General features: G+C 44.1%; 1 long non-coding RNA gene across 1 annotated transcript in view; it reads right to left on the bottom strand.

Annotated features, from left to right (window-relative positions):
• Positions 1-11044: 11044 nt before the first annotated feature.
• The window catches only part of LOC309373640, a 47641-nt gene continuing 42301 nt past the window's right edge, over positions 11045-16384 (bottom strand). The window contains exons 2-3 of the long non-coding RNA XR_014170120.1: positions 13495-13574; positions 11045-11307 (exon numbers count right to left, since the gene is read on the bottom strand). This is a non-coding gene — a long non-coding RNA (uncharacterized lncRNA). The remainder of the gene's footprint in view (positions 11308-13494; positions 13575-16384) is intronic.

The raw sequence follows: 16384 nt of genomic DNA, 5'->3' as shown, positions 1-16384 counted from the left end.
CAAATTACAGCATCTTCATGCATAAACCAAATACTTATGAAACTGAAGAGCCCTTTAGTGCTCATAATTCTCTCCCTCGATATAAGTAGCTACAAGAAGAAAGACAAAGATTCTATAGGAAAGAAGCCTTGTAGAAAATAAGGCTTGTTCACTACATGCAGCAGAATTCAGTGATGGAATCATAAGGTGGAGAGTGGTGGGCTATGCTAAGTCAGGTTGCAGGTTGGGGGTGCCATTTTTTAAATGTTTTCCCTTGGGTGGGGTGTAGGGGGAACATGAATGTAGAAATCTAGGACATTCGCATAGCACCATCTGCTAAACCAGATTTCTGCTTGCAGGGAACAAAGGGAAAATGTATTCCTTGCCACCACTTAAAAACTGAAGTGCTACATGTGCAGACCAGACCTACAGGGTGATAGACACATACCTGATTATCAGTCATTGACTATAGCATCTGTTAATTTCCACTTGGTGACTTTCAGCAGAATGAGTGAGGCATCTGCACCCTAAAGCATTGTGTTTTGAATCGACACCTGTTGACATGAAACTTCTACTTGTAGAGTGGATTGATTGATTGATTGATTGATTGATCACTTGATGTTGCAGTCCATGAGTGATGGTCTGGCCCTAAATGATGGCATATCAAGTGATGAGCACACATGTGTGATCCCACCCTAAAGTCTATTTCCAACATCACATTTTGATATGTTGAAGTCAACATAAGATGTTTTGAAAACATTAATTTTGCATTGTGAATACTTTGCTGAATATGCAATGAAACATAAAAGACAGGGGTGGAGGAAAGGCTTAACATTACTGTAAGAATTGTGAAAATAGATCAGGAATGTGTGTGGTGATGAAGCAGTGTAAGCACTGTAAGATTAGAACACGCCTTTCTGAGTCTTTAGGGAGGAGCGAGATGTGGCAGCAGTGATGCTCTAAGGGCTCGACCACACTTCTGCTCGTGGTGTCTTTTCTAGGCATGCGGTGGAGAGGTTTTTCATTTGCCCCTCCACCAGAGGCAGATTTATGGCAGAGTGACCAATTCTGCTGCATTGGGCGCTGAGCCTAGGGGGCGCTGCAGGGTGTCACAGCTATGACGTAGTCATAGTGAATTGAGCAGAATGGAATGGGGGGGGCGCTGAATGTTGGCCTCACACAGAGAGGGTGCTGCTGAAATTTGAAAGACAAAGTCCACCCCTGCTGCCACTTTCCCTCTGCAACCTGCAGTTTCCCATTGAATCAGAACAGATGTCTGCAGATTGGCGTTTTGTTCTGATTCAGCAGGAAACAGGAGGTTTTCCCAGGGAAAGCAGTGGGATGAACGAAAATCATGGGGCAAGCAGAAGAAAACACGGGACATGTAGAAGATTGGATGAGCTATCAGAGAAAAACACAAAGAACAGGGAAGGGAAGCTTGAGGACAGAACAGACACACCGCATGCGGGAGATTCCAGCTTCCATCCCTACCACTGCAGTTTAAAAAGCATCAGACAGCAGTGATGGAAAAGGTCTTTGAGCCTGCAGAGCGGTAGAGAGGGATTATGATGTGACTCTTCCCCATCATATATATGTTGGAAGTATGACAGCAGGGATCATTCAGTTAATAACCTAAGGGTTAGTTCTGTTTACAGTTAGCAACCAAGTGAGATGGTGCTAGGCAATGTGACATGATCCTTACTGAGGTAACTGCAGCTCTGATTGCCTGTGTAGTTCTGAGGGAGTTTCTCCTCAATAAGGTAAAGGAAAGGTAAAGGACCCCTGGACGATAATGTTCAGTCAAAGGCTACTATGGGATGCAGTGCTTACGTCACCAAGGGAGCTGGCGCTTGTCCACAGACAGCTTTCTGGGCCATGTGGCCAGCAGGACTAAACTGCTATTAGAGCAACAGGACACCATGACGGAAGACAGAGTGCATGGAAACGCTGTTTACCTTCCCACTGCAGCAATACCTATTTGCTTGCACTGGCGTGCTTTCGAATTGCTAGGTTGGCAGCAGCTGGGACCAAGCAACAGGAGCTCATCCCGTCATGCGATCTCAAACTGCCAACCATCTGATTGGCAAGCCCAAGAGGCTCAGTGGTTTAGACCACAATGCCACCCGCGTCCTCAGTATGTGTTGTTGAATGCCTTCCTGCTATGTACAAGGCCTGAATGCCTTCCTGCTATGTACAAGTAAGAAAGACAAGACCCCTTTGTTCGTTTCTCCTCAAATTATACAGTTTTGTTCAATTTATTCAGTAAAGTATTATCAAGACATTTCCCACTGGACTCTGACTACACTAAAGTGACTTTACTAATCGTCTACTCACTGCATAATACACGATGCAGCCTATGCAATCCACATGATGGCCTGGGTATCTGCGGAGTCAATTCTTCTGAACTCTCTCCCATTTAATGGGGGGATTGTATTGCACAAATGAAGACTATACGTGTGGAGGCTAGTGCGTAGAACTCCTAGCTCACACGATGTCCTTGTGAGAGAGGAAGTGGCCATGCACCTCTCAACCACATATGATTGCCAACTAACAGGGGGAAAGCTTCTTCTGTGCTCTTTATTTTATTGTTGTTAGTTGCCTTGTGCATTTTATATGGCAAAGAAGGATATAAATTTAATAAAGAAACAAGCCTGTCTATTGGGCTAGCTTTCTGCTTTGGGACCAGTTGCCCAAAAGCTAAGAAAGGCTTATGTGTTCTTTCTCTGACTTCCACCATTTTTCAACTGTACATTTTGATGTATAGCTAGATAGTTTTTGTTCTACACCCTGTTCCTTGATTGGCTTAATCACCCCAACCCACCCACTTTCCCCAAACTATTGGGCTCTGTGACTTACCTCCAACCTCAGACCAAATATCCTATGGCCCATCGGGCTGGGCCCCCAGGTCCCACCCAGGTATATTCTGTCTCCCCAAGTATTAGCAACTAGGAACTACTCCTTCCATGAAACACTCCTTAGCCAGCTGAGGGGGTGAACTAGACTTTACGTCCACCAAGTGCATAGGCTTAGAATGGGAGTGTCATTATATAGCATGAATCCAGCCACAAAATGGTAGGTTTCACATCCACCTATACAAAGGATGGAGCAGTCCTGGAGAAATCAAAATGCATTCATACTTCTTTATGCTGGTAAGATTTCCTGACTGAAAGCTGTTGTCATAACCTTAAACCTGTTACTTCATTTTGGCCTTGCCAATTTTGAACAGCTGTATCAAAGCCAACATAAGGAAAGTGGAACCATTTTGAATGGGCGAAAAGGCAATGCAGTTCTGACTGCTGTGCTTAAAATAGCAGTGTTTGCTCACAGCCAAATGAGGAACTAAGATGATTTATTATAAGCTGCAGCAGAATCTATTATTCATGTTAGAGGCATGGAAAGGTCTTTGATATGTATCTGGAAAAATCTTCAGGCCCATAAAAGAGATAAATTGTGTGTGAATCGTGTCACTGAAAGGAGAGAAGAAACTCTCATTCACAGTGTCATGCCTTGCTTATAATGTAGTTGCTATCACTAAACTTCAGTTCCTATAAGCACATTCTACACATATTTACCTTTCACCTTTTACCCATACTTGAACTGCATACTAATTTTATCAGAAAGAGGCTTTCATTAACAGAACTCAGCATTACAGAGCAAATGTTCATTTGGCTTGGCTTTTGTTCCATGCCTGCTGAATTTGGAAAGAGACCTGCAGCCCAAAGCCTGGCTGCTTCTTATGGATCAGTGTTAAATCCAGCCCTTCACATATCCCTGCATCACTTCTCACAAAGAGACCTAGTCCTTCCTGTCTTGTGTAAGCTGTCCCCCATGTCTACATCAGCTTCTTGATCTTCAATTTCCCTGTTTCTCAAGCTCCTTTTCTTATACCCAGCGGTGCAGCAAGCCGATTGGGCGCCTTGGGCAGCGTGTGTGCCCTGTGCCCAGGGGCAGGGCGCTCCGAGGGGCCTCCAAGGAGTCTGCCTGCCTCCTCCCACTCAGCCGCCCTACAGCTGAGGGGGAGGCAGTGGGCGGATGGTTTGGGCAGCGCGGAGCCTGTGGGCGCTGAAGCCAGTGCGTCACTCCCAGGCCCTGCGGTGAGTGCTGTCTCAGTGGTGACACCCAGGGCAGACCACCCCATCACACCCCCTTCCTCCGCCCCTTATACCCCCCATATGACAGGACCTGTGTGTGAGCTGTCCCTGCCAACCCTATGAACACACACACACCCTTTCCAGACAGAATATATAAATGCTTTTCTGCAGACCCAAGGAGTTTCAATGCCAGATAAAGAATCCAGTAATTAATTCACATAACTTCAAGGTTTGTCAAAATATTTTTTTATTGATTGATTGATTGATTGTACAAAAGTAAAGATTGCACAAGCCAGTTCACACATGCATGAAACTGTGCATGTGAATAAATCTTCTCAAATTCAGCATCATCAACAAAACTTTATTTACTGCTTTTACATCCTACCTTTTCCCCCAAGGAGCTCAAGGTGGCCTACAAGGTTCGCCCAAAAATGGAAACAAGAAGAAGTACCGACTTTGGAAGAATGGAGAACAAAACTAACAGACTATGCAGAACTGGACAAATTAACTGGAAAAATTAGATTCCAAAGAGACCATAAGTTTCTAGAGGACTGGGGAAAATTCAGAGAATATTTGAAAACTGTATGTGAGGAACATACAACGCTAGTGTGTTTTAAAGAAGCTTTGTGAAAAAAATAAGGAATATTGCAAGAATGTAAATGAGGACAGAAAAATTTTATTTAAAGGCGATACTATAATTAAGGAATGTGAAGATACAAATTTAACTACGGATGATTGTCAGAGGAGTTGAGGGAGGTCCAATAAGTTAAAATATGTGATGTGGAAATTTGTATGATTGGAGATTTTATGGAAAAAATTAATAAAAAATTATTATAAAAAAACAAGGTTCTCCCGCTCCTCATTTAATCCCCCAAACAACCCTGTCAGGCTGGCTGGATGAGGCACCAACTGTCCCAAAATCACCCAGGGAACTTCAAGGCTGAGGACACTCTAACCACTACACCTCACTGTCTCTCTTTCATTTCATCTTCAAAATAATGTTTTTCAATGGAGTCAGAGAGTACATTCAACTACCAAGTCATCAAGTGATGGGTAAGCATTGTGTGAACAGACATGGTATCACCCAATTCATTAACTGTATGAATAACTCTAGAGACTTTTTTTGTCTTCACTATACATTTCCCCTGTTAGCATTTGGATTACTCTGTGCCTAATTGTTGCCTTATTTGTTTTAATGAAAAGACATCCAAGTGTTTGGTAATGACTTCATACAAGATAATAACAACAAACTCTCCTGCTTAAATGCCTATAATTAGGGTACTCATTAGTATTAATTGTACTAATTAACCTCCCACACAAACCAGCTTGGCAAGGAATACACAGAACACTAAGAAAGAGTGGCTACATAGATTTCAGGTTTTGTTGTTTTCATAATTGCAACCTGACTTTCTACAAGGGTAGCCACTTACACATCGCCAAAGAAGAGGAAACGCATCATCCAGAAAACAGGGCAAAAGAGGGTGCAAATTTCCATTAAAATTGGACATGCTAATTTATATAGAGAGATGTGAAATTAGAAACAATTATTGTTTATTAAGTAAAAATACAATAGCTCTCACCCTAGTGAGTAAGATTGTGATCAAGGGGCCTGTGTGTCTGCTCAGTCAACTGTGCCAATGCAGACTGTTGGTGGGCCAATTCAAAGCCCTGACTCTCTCTTCCTATGGTTCTTTATCTTTAAATTAGACTTGTACTTCAAACAGAGGACAACTTCAAATAGAGAACTGTCCCCTACCAGCCCTTTGAATAAAGAACTGTCCTCTGTAAAGTAGGACACGTAGAAACTCAACTTTCCATCTAACAGACCACCAGATGGCTCACATTATAATCCCAATATAATAAAAACAACAACAAAATATGTATAAAAGCCAATAAAAATAACAGTAAAAATATAGCCAGCAGCAAACATACAAAAACATACAAAACAAAACCAGCACATCATCCCTCAAAAACCTGGTGGAGCCAAAAGTTTTCTACAAACTTTCCAAAAGTCTTTGCAGAACAGGCCTAGCAGGCCTTTTGGAGGAAGGAATTGCACAGGAAATGCATCACCACAAAAAAAATGCCCTGCTATTTATTTATTTTCCAAATTTCTATGCTGCCCTCTATACTGAGGATGACAGTGGCATGTTTCTAAAGGTTAAACATGCCAGATCTGTAGTGTCCATGACCTACAGAATCTTTCTAAAAATTGTCTTCTTCCACCCAAGCATAGTTTGCTGCCCCAAATCTGGAACATTCACAGATATGTTTTACCACCACAGGTGGCACCGACTTGCCGCTTCCTTCCTTCTGCCACCAGAGCTCTTGGCCAAGCAGAATGAACACCCTGTTGTGTGCAGCTGTCAACTGTGATCGGACAGTTCAAGCCATTCGTGGCCCCAGATGGAAAATTCATAGTTCTGTGCATCATACTCGCTTGTTGTGGCTCATAGCATTCCTATAGATCTTCAAAGCATTAGTCCCTGTAGGACAGGGAAGGGACAGGTGTGCCCCCACCTGTAGGTCCAGCTAGCATGGTCAGCATGGGACAATGACGGTTGTAGTCCAAAGCACAGCTTTCCCATCCCTGTCACAGGACTTACCTGCACTTAAAAGAACCCTCTAGCTATAATGTTCTTGTGCAAAACTCCCTTTCATGTTAATGAGCACTTAGGCAAGGGAAACTTCTGGAGGACTGTATGTCATGGGTCACCTCTACTCATTTTGTTTCCTGTCGTGCCTGATGATGAGCAAAATTTATTAATGTCCTTATTCTTTATTTGATTAATTACACCCTGTTCTCCAATATGACTGTGATTTGAAAGAGAGAAGAAGAGCCCTGCAGAGCCTTGGGAGTCATTGCTGGAACAGTTAAAGAGGGTGGGGAGAGTCCTCCTTCTATCTGGGTTCCTGCATCTTATCTCATGAGCCATTCACCTCCAGGGCCTAATGCTCATCTATGCTGAAAAGTATGTTAGAAAGAGATGCTATCTTCATCACTGAGCTGTTCACAGATGGACGACAGACAGACAAAGCCCTTTATAAATGAGTTTGGCTAGTGCAGGAGAATGTGCTGATGGATTGTATACAAAGACCCTTATTTTAGTAACTCCCTCATCATCTTCCACAAGGTGTCACTAGAGATTGTTATACTTTTCCACAGACAGAACCCTTCCACCCCCATGAAAGGTTATTCTTAGCTTGCTAACAGAATACAGTATGTAGATGGGGAATGAGTGGTTTAAAGAAAAAATTGAGCATGGTGGAAAATTAGGAAATCACCTTTGTGATTATTTATAATACAGCAAGCCATTTGCTAATTTATATATCCCTTAATGAACAGTTTAGGAAGGGGCAGGTGGCTTCTGTCCAAAATAATTATATAGAAGAGGAAATTTTAGCAGGGGCTGCTTTTCTAGGCACTTCACAACAAGCTGTGCTATCAAAATTTCCTCTCCTACACCCTGTGCCCACCCATTTCTGCCACCTGGGTGATGCCAACTCTTTCTCTCCTCAGAACCCACATTTTCCATGAAGCCTTAGTTCCAGTCCTTTTCAACTGAAAACAGACATTCCTGGTAAATTACGGGGCATATTAATTATTATTTGCTATTTATTTATTTATTTATTTCCCCACCCTTCCTGCCAGAAGAGTCCAGGGCACCAAACACAAATTAGTAGGTGGGGAAGGGGGGCAACTGACATACAGTTTGAATCTTTATTGCTACATTGGCATAAACCTCTTGCCTTTACAATACATTTTTATCTTTATCTTTTTTCTGTTGCACAGTCCTTTAGCAGAGAATTCTGTTACATTCACAGGCGTGTAACCCATCTGCAGTCCCCTGCCCCCAGATTAAAATGTTTCACCAGAAATGAGGTGGGGGGTGGCAGAGAATCAGTTTGGCACGGAGATGCTTAACGCTTTCACTTGTCTGCCATTTCCCTGCTGTCTGTTGCGCCTCCAGAACAGTTTTTTCATTTGTTAGAGCCACATGCATTTGCATATAATATGGAATTTGCCATTGTTTGTTTTTCAGCCGGTGCAGATTTTGTCCCCTCCACATGAGAAGCTGCACCTGCCTGAAGAAACCTCTTATGAAGGTAGACAGGGCCTTGGCCATCCTTTGCATTTGATGCCCCACGAAGCCCCACTGTGAGGCAATCATCCATTATGGGAGGCAAAAACAAAGTTGCATCTGCTTTGTTTTTAATGTCCCGCCTGTTCATTCCATTGGCTAACTTGTAATACATACTAGGAAAAGATATAGGACTTCAAGCCTCTAAAGTCCCACAGTGACATGAGCATGGGCTGGGTAGAGGGTGTCTCTCTTCCAGATGTGCCCTCCAGGTTTCCTAGTGCAGTTGACTGATCCAGAGTGTTTTCTGAGGTATTTCCTGCAGGTCTAGCTGGAAGTCCTGTTGATGTCCTCTTCTTTGACTGGAACAGAGATAGGATGTATGCTACTGATACAATTGTACCCAGGGACCCACTGCCCAGCCATGGCCATGTCATCGGTGTTCCCGGGAGCTGAATGCAAGGAAACAGCAGGGTTGATGACTAGAGTGGAAATGGCAGAAGTCTTATAGCATATATATGACCCACTTACAATATCACTCTGTGGTGATGATAGCAGTGAAAAAAGCATACTTCCCTGCTACCTTTGAGTCTGCTCACTGATGTCCAACGGTGCTCATTTTTGTGGTGAAGGATCCCAAAATAGGTCCCAAAGGCTAATGGAAAGCAGCAGCTGTATATTTTGCATGTAAATTAGCTGGTGTCCATGCCAACTTTGATGCCATAGCTGAGACAGAGTCAGAGACATATGTGGCTGGTGCTCCATTGGGTCACATCATAATGGATACTTTTCACAGCTTATGCAACCTGAGCTCTTCCTTAAAAACAAAAATCAAGTGACCATTTGTGCCTTTTCGTTTCTCTTTCAAACTTGCATCTTTGAGAAGCAGAGCCATCGCCTAATTATAAACATTTATGCCACAGTTTGGTATCTAGCTAGCATCTAAGCTGTACATGTGTTGACCCGCTGTGAATCACACTGGGCAGGTGCAGACCACAGGAAACCCCAGAGGGCAGCCCTCACCATCCCCGCCCCCCCCTGCCCCCACCGCATGGGCTGCCAAGGAGGAGGCAGATCCAGCAACCAAGGAGCATGCTGCAACCACTGCTGCCCCTGCAGTAGCAGCAGCAGAAAGCAGTGCATTCCTTGGAAGCTAGACCTGCTGCCCCCGTGGGCCCTGCCGCCTGAGGCGGTTGCCTCACCTTGCCTCATAGGTGGGCCAGCTCCAGCAGCAAGGTAATTTTAAACTTCTCACTTAAGAGCCCCATGGGTTGGGGAATGTTGAGATATCAGTGCATAATACTTTAATTAATTCCAAGATGGAATAAACCTTCCCTGATGCATTTGGTAGCCCTCTTGCTCATTCTGTTGAAGGGGGTCTTTGCATCCAGAGACCTGCTCTCTGATAACACCACCCTGGTCCAACAACAAAGGTCTCCTCTGCTGCTGGCTTGTCCCTGAGCTCTACAGAACTCCTCTCTGGTCGCAACCTTCCTTGAGCTGGTTTGACAAGGCTATGAATTATTCATGTGCTGTAAAGTTCCTCCATGCGCCCGCCTGGGTGTTCAGCGTGCCGAATACTTCTGGGAGTTTGCACACAGCTCTCCACCTCTCTGCATCTGCTTAGTGATGAAGTGGCTCTTGGGCTGCTAGAGGTTGAGTGCCACCGCTCTAAGCAGCAGCAGACTGATTCAGCTAAATAAACACAGAGGCTCAAGAATAAAAATGGAGGTCTTACGTTAACACCTTGCTCAGAATGTAATCTTGCTCTAGAGTCGTGTCGGAACATAGACACTTGGATCCAAAAGCCCCAGAATGGTAATACCTTTATTATGGGCTGGCTAAAATGTCTCAAAGTCATGTGTACACTTTTGCTTTCCCAGAACTCTTCATCAAGCTAGATATTAAACAAAACAAAATCAAGTGGGTGGGGGAGAAGAAAAAGCTGAGTGTGACACTACTGCTCCCAAAGTTTGGAGTTTATAGCAATCTTAAAATGGAGCACAGGGGAATTGTGCAAATTTAAATTGCTTCAGGATGCCTCTTGCGAAGTGATTCATACATGAAATTCAATGAAGAATAGTAATTGGCTTAGCCTCACTGGGTGCAGGATGCTGCCAGCTGGCAAAGAAACAATAATGGATGTTCTCTCCATGCTTGAAAATATATAATCTAACACTAACATTAATACAGCTGTAAAATACAGAATTAAAATGCTAGAATATCGATATTGATATCTATCTGGCAGTCATAAGAAGTGTAATAAAATATAGCTGTATTCAAAAACTTTATCATTTGCTCTGAGACTTGCCTTTTTTCCAGGAAAGAAAGGTGCTGGTTCTGCGTACCTTTGGGTGCCCCCAGAAAAAAAGCACTGTTTGTAGTTCAAAACATCTGGAGGGCGCTGGGTTGACAAAGGTTGATAACTTACATATACAGTGCTACCTTGCTTCTCAAACTTAATCCGTTTTGGAGGTCCATTCCAAAACCAAAGCATTCCAAAACCAAGGCACACTTTCCCATAGAAAGTACAGTGGATGCTCGGGTTGCAAATGTGATCCATGCAGGAGGCACGTTCGCAACCCGCAGCACCGCGTCTGCACAGGCGCAGGTCACAATTTGGCACTTCTGCGCATACACGAGCGCCAAAACCTGGAAATAACCCGTTCCGGTACTTCCGGGTTCGGCACGGTGCACAACCCGAAAACACGCAACCTGAAGCGTCTGTAACCTGAGGTATGACTGTAATGCAAAATGGATTAATCCATTCCAGGCTTTTAAAAACAACCCCTAAAACAGCAATTTAACATGAATTTTACTATCTAAAGAGACCATTGATCAATAAAATGAAAGCAATAATCAATGTACTGTACATTTGACTTCCAAAATGTTTCAAAACCAAAGCGCAGCTTCTGATTGGTGCAGGCAGCCCAGAAACAATAGCCGACAGCCATATCAGACGTTCAGCTTCCAAAAAATGTTCGAAAACTGGAACACTTACTTCCGGTTTTTCGCTGTTCGGGAACCAAGGCGTTTGAGAACCAAGGTACCACTGTAATAAAAATGTACGAGTGTCATCATGTGAAGTCAGAGTACAGCCCCCACTGCAGGATTTGCAGTGCCTCGTCACAATCCTGGATTTGCATGAAGTCAGTCTGGGGTAGGGAAACAAAAGAGAAGGCAAGGTTACAATATCCATCAACTGAACCTAAAAGGTAAAGGGACCCCTGACCGTTAGGTCCAGTCGCAGACGACTCTGGGGCTGTGGTGCGCATCTCGCTTTATTGGCCGAGGGAGCCAGCATACAGCTTCCAGGTCATGTGGGCAGCATGGCTAAGCCGCTTCTGGTGAACCAGAGCAGCGCACGGAAACGCCGGTTACCTTCCTGCTGGAGTGGTACCTATTTATCTACTTGCACTTTGACGTGCTTTCAAACTGCTAGGTGGGCAGGAGCAGGGACCGAGCAACGGGAGCTCACCCTGTAGTGGGGATTCAAACCTCATCTTAAAGATAGAGCAACACAGGGTCTGTGTGCAAAAGATCCTGCAGAACAGGAGGGAGGAAGAAGTGTGGAAATGGGGTCGTTTGAATAAGAGAGTAGGGCTGGGCTGTGTCGGGTTGTCAACATCATGACGTATCACCAGCCAAACATTGTGATCTGGCAATACACCGTGATGTTGAAACATGCTGCATTGGCCCCAGTCCCGCAAAGCACAGGGGTGAAACTGTCACCGCTCTCATTTAGGGTTCACCTCAACGCCTCACAGGGCTGGAGCTAATGCAGTTGGTTCCAGTGCTGGGCGCTTGGTCCGTGAAGGGAACAGGCTGCCTCAACCCCAGCTCCTTACCAGGGCTTTCTTGCGCTGTTCAGCTGGGAGGCACCAAGTCTCCCCCCCCCTCAGCTGAGCATTAAATTGCTCCTGTCCCCCAGCTGAGTGAGCCCCAATGCCTCTCCAGAACGAACACAAGGTGTCGGGGCTAGCTCGCCTGGGGGGTGGGAGCAGTTTAACAGAGCCCGCCCCCCCCCACCTCTGGCTTGTGCTAGCCAGAGGTGGGGGGGCTACTTTAAACTGCTCTGCTGAGGAGTGCGCAGCTGCCCATGCCTCAGTGGAGCAGTTTAAAGAAGCCAAGGGACAAGCTGAATGTGCCCAGTGATATAGCTTGCTCCTCCCTCTGCAGTATGAGGGGAGAGCATGGCAACTTCACCCAGCAATATATCATGGGTGAAACCACTGCTGCTCCTAAGTCCATCTGCCACCAGCAGCCCAATGTTGAAAGCAGCACTGGTAGCAGAGGGATTCGGGAGCAGCGGTTTCCCTTGCAATATCCCGCTCTGTGAAGCCACCTTCATGCTCTGCCCCTCATACCTGGGCCTATAAGAGGGGGGGGTGGCTTCAAAATTGGATGGAATGTGAAAAGTGTGCTAAGTAGTTTTAATGTGCGGGGGGGGGAGATGCAGGAAGCTATCATGGGCTTGGTCTGTGTGGAAGGGGGGAAGATGAGGGTGAAAGGAGAGGGAAGATGAGGGTGAAAACAGGGGTGCAAGCAAAGCGGTACTGCAGAATGAAAGAGAGAGGTAGCTTCAGAAATGGGTTTGGGAAAGTGAAAAGGGACCTGAGCTTGCCAAGTAAGTATGTCATCAAAGTGTGATTTCAGGCAGCCTGTGGTCCAATGCCTACGTAAAGTGCTCATCGAACACCAGCTAAGACCAACCATCTGAAGCCGTTTAGCAGCATGATGAACAGCAGTCAAAGGCGCTGGTTTGGAGTAAGGTTAGATGCCCTCTGTCCTCGCCCAACTTCTTCAGGCAAACTCTGAGCTATTCTGTAGTGAAAACAGGCATAGGGAGATCCAGCCCTCAACCACAGGCAAAGTTGGATTTGACCTCAAGGCCACACCCCATTTCACAATAGGTGAATGGGTGTCTGATAGTGGCTCAAGTGACCTGAGTGCATGAAATATACTCAGAGTCAAGAGTGGATTTCTTGCTCTTTATTCAGCTCATAGTGGTGAGGAGGAATGGAAGTTCTCCCATAATATCTGCTTTATATACATTATTTACACAATGGGCCCCACGTGATTGGCTAATTCCAGGATTCTCCTGTAGGCCAATCAGGTTGTGGATTAACTTCCACCTGGAGCTGGATTGGGTGGCTCCTGCGGACCAATCATACTGCTGCATTGTTCTAGGGCCAATCAGACCGCTGCATTCTGAATCCTATTGTTCTAGGACCAATCAGACTGCTGCATTTTGGATCATATTGTGCTAGGACCAATCAGACTGCTGCATTTTGGATCCTATTCAACTCAGTACATAACAGTGCACATTGTAGAACACCCACCCCAGAATTCTCTGTAACTCGTAGAAGTCCTGTGTTCAGGTCTGAATGTCACTGGGCAGGAGGAAAGATTCGTTTCAGCTCTAGTGAGAGAAAAAAGGGACAGAATATAATGTACAAGTTTCTTGTACATTGTATAATGGGCCCCAAGTTTTGCTATAAGCAAACCTGATTGCAGCCTGCTTTAGCAGGAGTCCAGAATAGGCATTGAAGTAAAATATTCTACCACTTGATCATTTTTCTATTAGCTTGAGAGAGCTCATTATACAATGTACAAGAAACTTGTACATTATATTGAAAACCTTGACTTATTCATTGTGTGCTGGCATTTAGCATAATAAAAATGTTAAAATGTTTAGTCACTTGACACTCACCACCTCACTTACATGCTGGTTTTTCTTTCTGTAGTTATGAACACATTTAAAGCTTCTCAACTTAAGGTTTTTTTTTATAAAAAAAAAAACAGCGACACAGAGACATACCCAGATATTACATGTCAAAAGAGATGCTACAGTTGTGGCAGGCTGTTGTGTAACTGCCCTGCATCTTCACTCTCTTCTTTTACAGTTTTGCAAACATTCACAGTTCTGAATACAAAATTACCTCTGATGTCCTTCAGAAAATAATGTAGCGCTTATGAATGGCGGAATGAAGTTCAAGGGAAACATCCATGGTGCCAAGACATGAGCAAAATCTTCAAAGGCCTTTCCCAATCTTCCCTTCCCCCTGTGAGTACAGAGCAAGTGTCCTGTGTGGTTGCAATTTATTAATAGGGGTAGGGGATAAATTTGATTCCATTCACATTTGAATCTGTATCTGTCAAATCTACGCTTTCTGAAACAGTATGAGAAACAAAATGCAACCATCCAGCAGAATTACCAGAATTCAAAAAGTATTTCAAAGTATTTAAGGTGTTCAGTAGAATTAGGCACTAAAATAAGTTCAGCAAGTAATTATTATGCCCATAAATTAAGCTAAGCCCTAAGTCTGAGTCCATAGTTACCAAGATCCTTTGGTTTCAGTGAAGAATCAGGAGCAAAGTGAAGGCGCTGGAGGTGAGGCAAAGAACTGCCTCTCAGCCTCTGCTACATGGACTTAGATAATTTTGTTCCATTCAGAGATGGAGTCACAACGGTGGAGTGATTAAATTATCCACCAATTGAATGTGAAATGTCCACCTGTCCCAATTACTGTCACATTTACAGTATCCTTTAACCCAACTGGAGTGTCCCTGCATAGTCCATTTGGGGGTCCTTTGATGCTTGTCTGAAGTTTCACAAACTATCTAGTCAGCACATTCTTTCCTAGTACATCTTCTTTGAACTTGTGTCCATCTGTGCCATCTTCTTGCCATTGTCTCAACACAGGACACCGTTTGGGTCATGCCTGCACCGTTGTTATGGCTTCCTGAACCTGTGAGGACGTTCTCACTCTCCTTTTTGCTGAAAGTACCAGCCAACAAAAATAGCAAGCAAGGCCTTTCTCTCCGTTGATATCCAAGTCATCTTGGATAGCTTAGCTGGTTAGTGTTAATCCCCATCAAGGGCTGTGCTCCCTTGGAGTACTCTGTTGGGCACCTTGCCTGGCAATGGTGGGCAGGGCCACAGCCAAACATTCATGGGGCCATCATGTCTCTCTCTCCCTGCCCCCCTTAAACACCCTCTTTTCTCTCTGTTGTCTCCTTCCGAGGGCGTCCAGGGGAGGGACAAATCACTCTTGCCCATGATCTGAACTGCAGAAGGCTTTGCGCTCACATTTCTTCCTTGCTCCATTCACTTTCCTCCCTCATCATTCTCCATTCCTGCCTTAAAGAAAAAAGACTTTTGTTTTTCTTTGTTTTTATGTTTTTAGTGAATTAGACTGCATACCTACTCTCTTATCCTTGAGGAGCTCTAGTTGCTTCTGTGTTAACTTACACATTTAATATTAATCTGTATGATGTTTTGCATACCTTTTGTACTTCAAGCCTTTGCTGCAAAATTGGGCCAAAAAATAAAAAAGTATTACCAATTTGATTTTCAATAACTATATTTATGTAAGTTATTCTTTTTCTAAATATTAGAAGCGGTTGCATGGATATATTTCTCTCTCTTCCTTTCTCACAGATGTGATTTTTCCCCCTCCATTGTCAACATTATTGTTGATCCTGAAATTATAGTGTAAGGAGAGTTATTTGCTAGGGGATGTTGCAAATAAAAAATGAGTTTCAGAAAATAACTACAACAGAAACATTTAAATAAACATAGAGATTACAGAGAAAAACACAAATATAGTTCCTAGGGGCTCATTTGACTTCATCCTACTGCATGATTTTGAGAGCTATCTATAAGTGGAAGGAAGGAGGGGACACAAGCACTTAACAGAGATACTATTAAGCATTTTTCAGTATGAATCTTTACTTGTTACTTATCCTTCCTTCTCTACCTGTAACTATGTAGAAGAAACCACCTCACTCCAAGCATTTCACTGAAAATTTGCTTTTTGCTCTTGACACTGGGTGTCCTGGCCTCCTCAGACAGTGAGTCTAATGGCGGGGGGTTTACAGTAAAGAGATCTCTCAATATCCCCCATCCAACAGAATGACAGGTGCTTTGTTAAGCATACAGTGGACTATCATGCAGTGACCAGTCTAGCACTCGTCTCATTTAAGTTGTAAATGGTGTAATGGCTGCAGAGGAGAGAGAGAGAGATCAATCGGAGTGTAAAGTGTACATTTAGCTACACAGGCATCCAAGCAGAAGCCACACATGTTATTTCGAGCTGTTAGCTGGAGCTGGAATGAGATCCAAAAACCAACTCCCCCAGGGAACACCTTCAGCAAAAGGAAGAGAACTAACAAAAGCGGTCAAGAAATTGAGGTATGGAAGAACCAGGAACTGGTCCTGCTTCAAGG

The sequence above is a fragment of the Podarcis melisellensis genome (assembly GCF_964234715.1).
Source record: "Podarcis melisellensis genome assembly, chromosome: 7".
Lineage (NCBI taxonomy): Eukaryota > Metazoa > Chordata > Lepidosauria > Squamata > Lacertidae > Podarcis > Podarcis melisellensis.
Note: the sequence above shows the minus strand (reverse complement) of the source record. Positions and strands in the feature narration are given on the sequence as shown.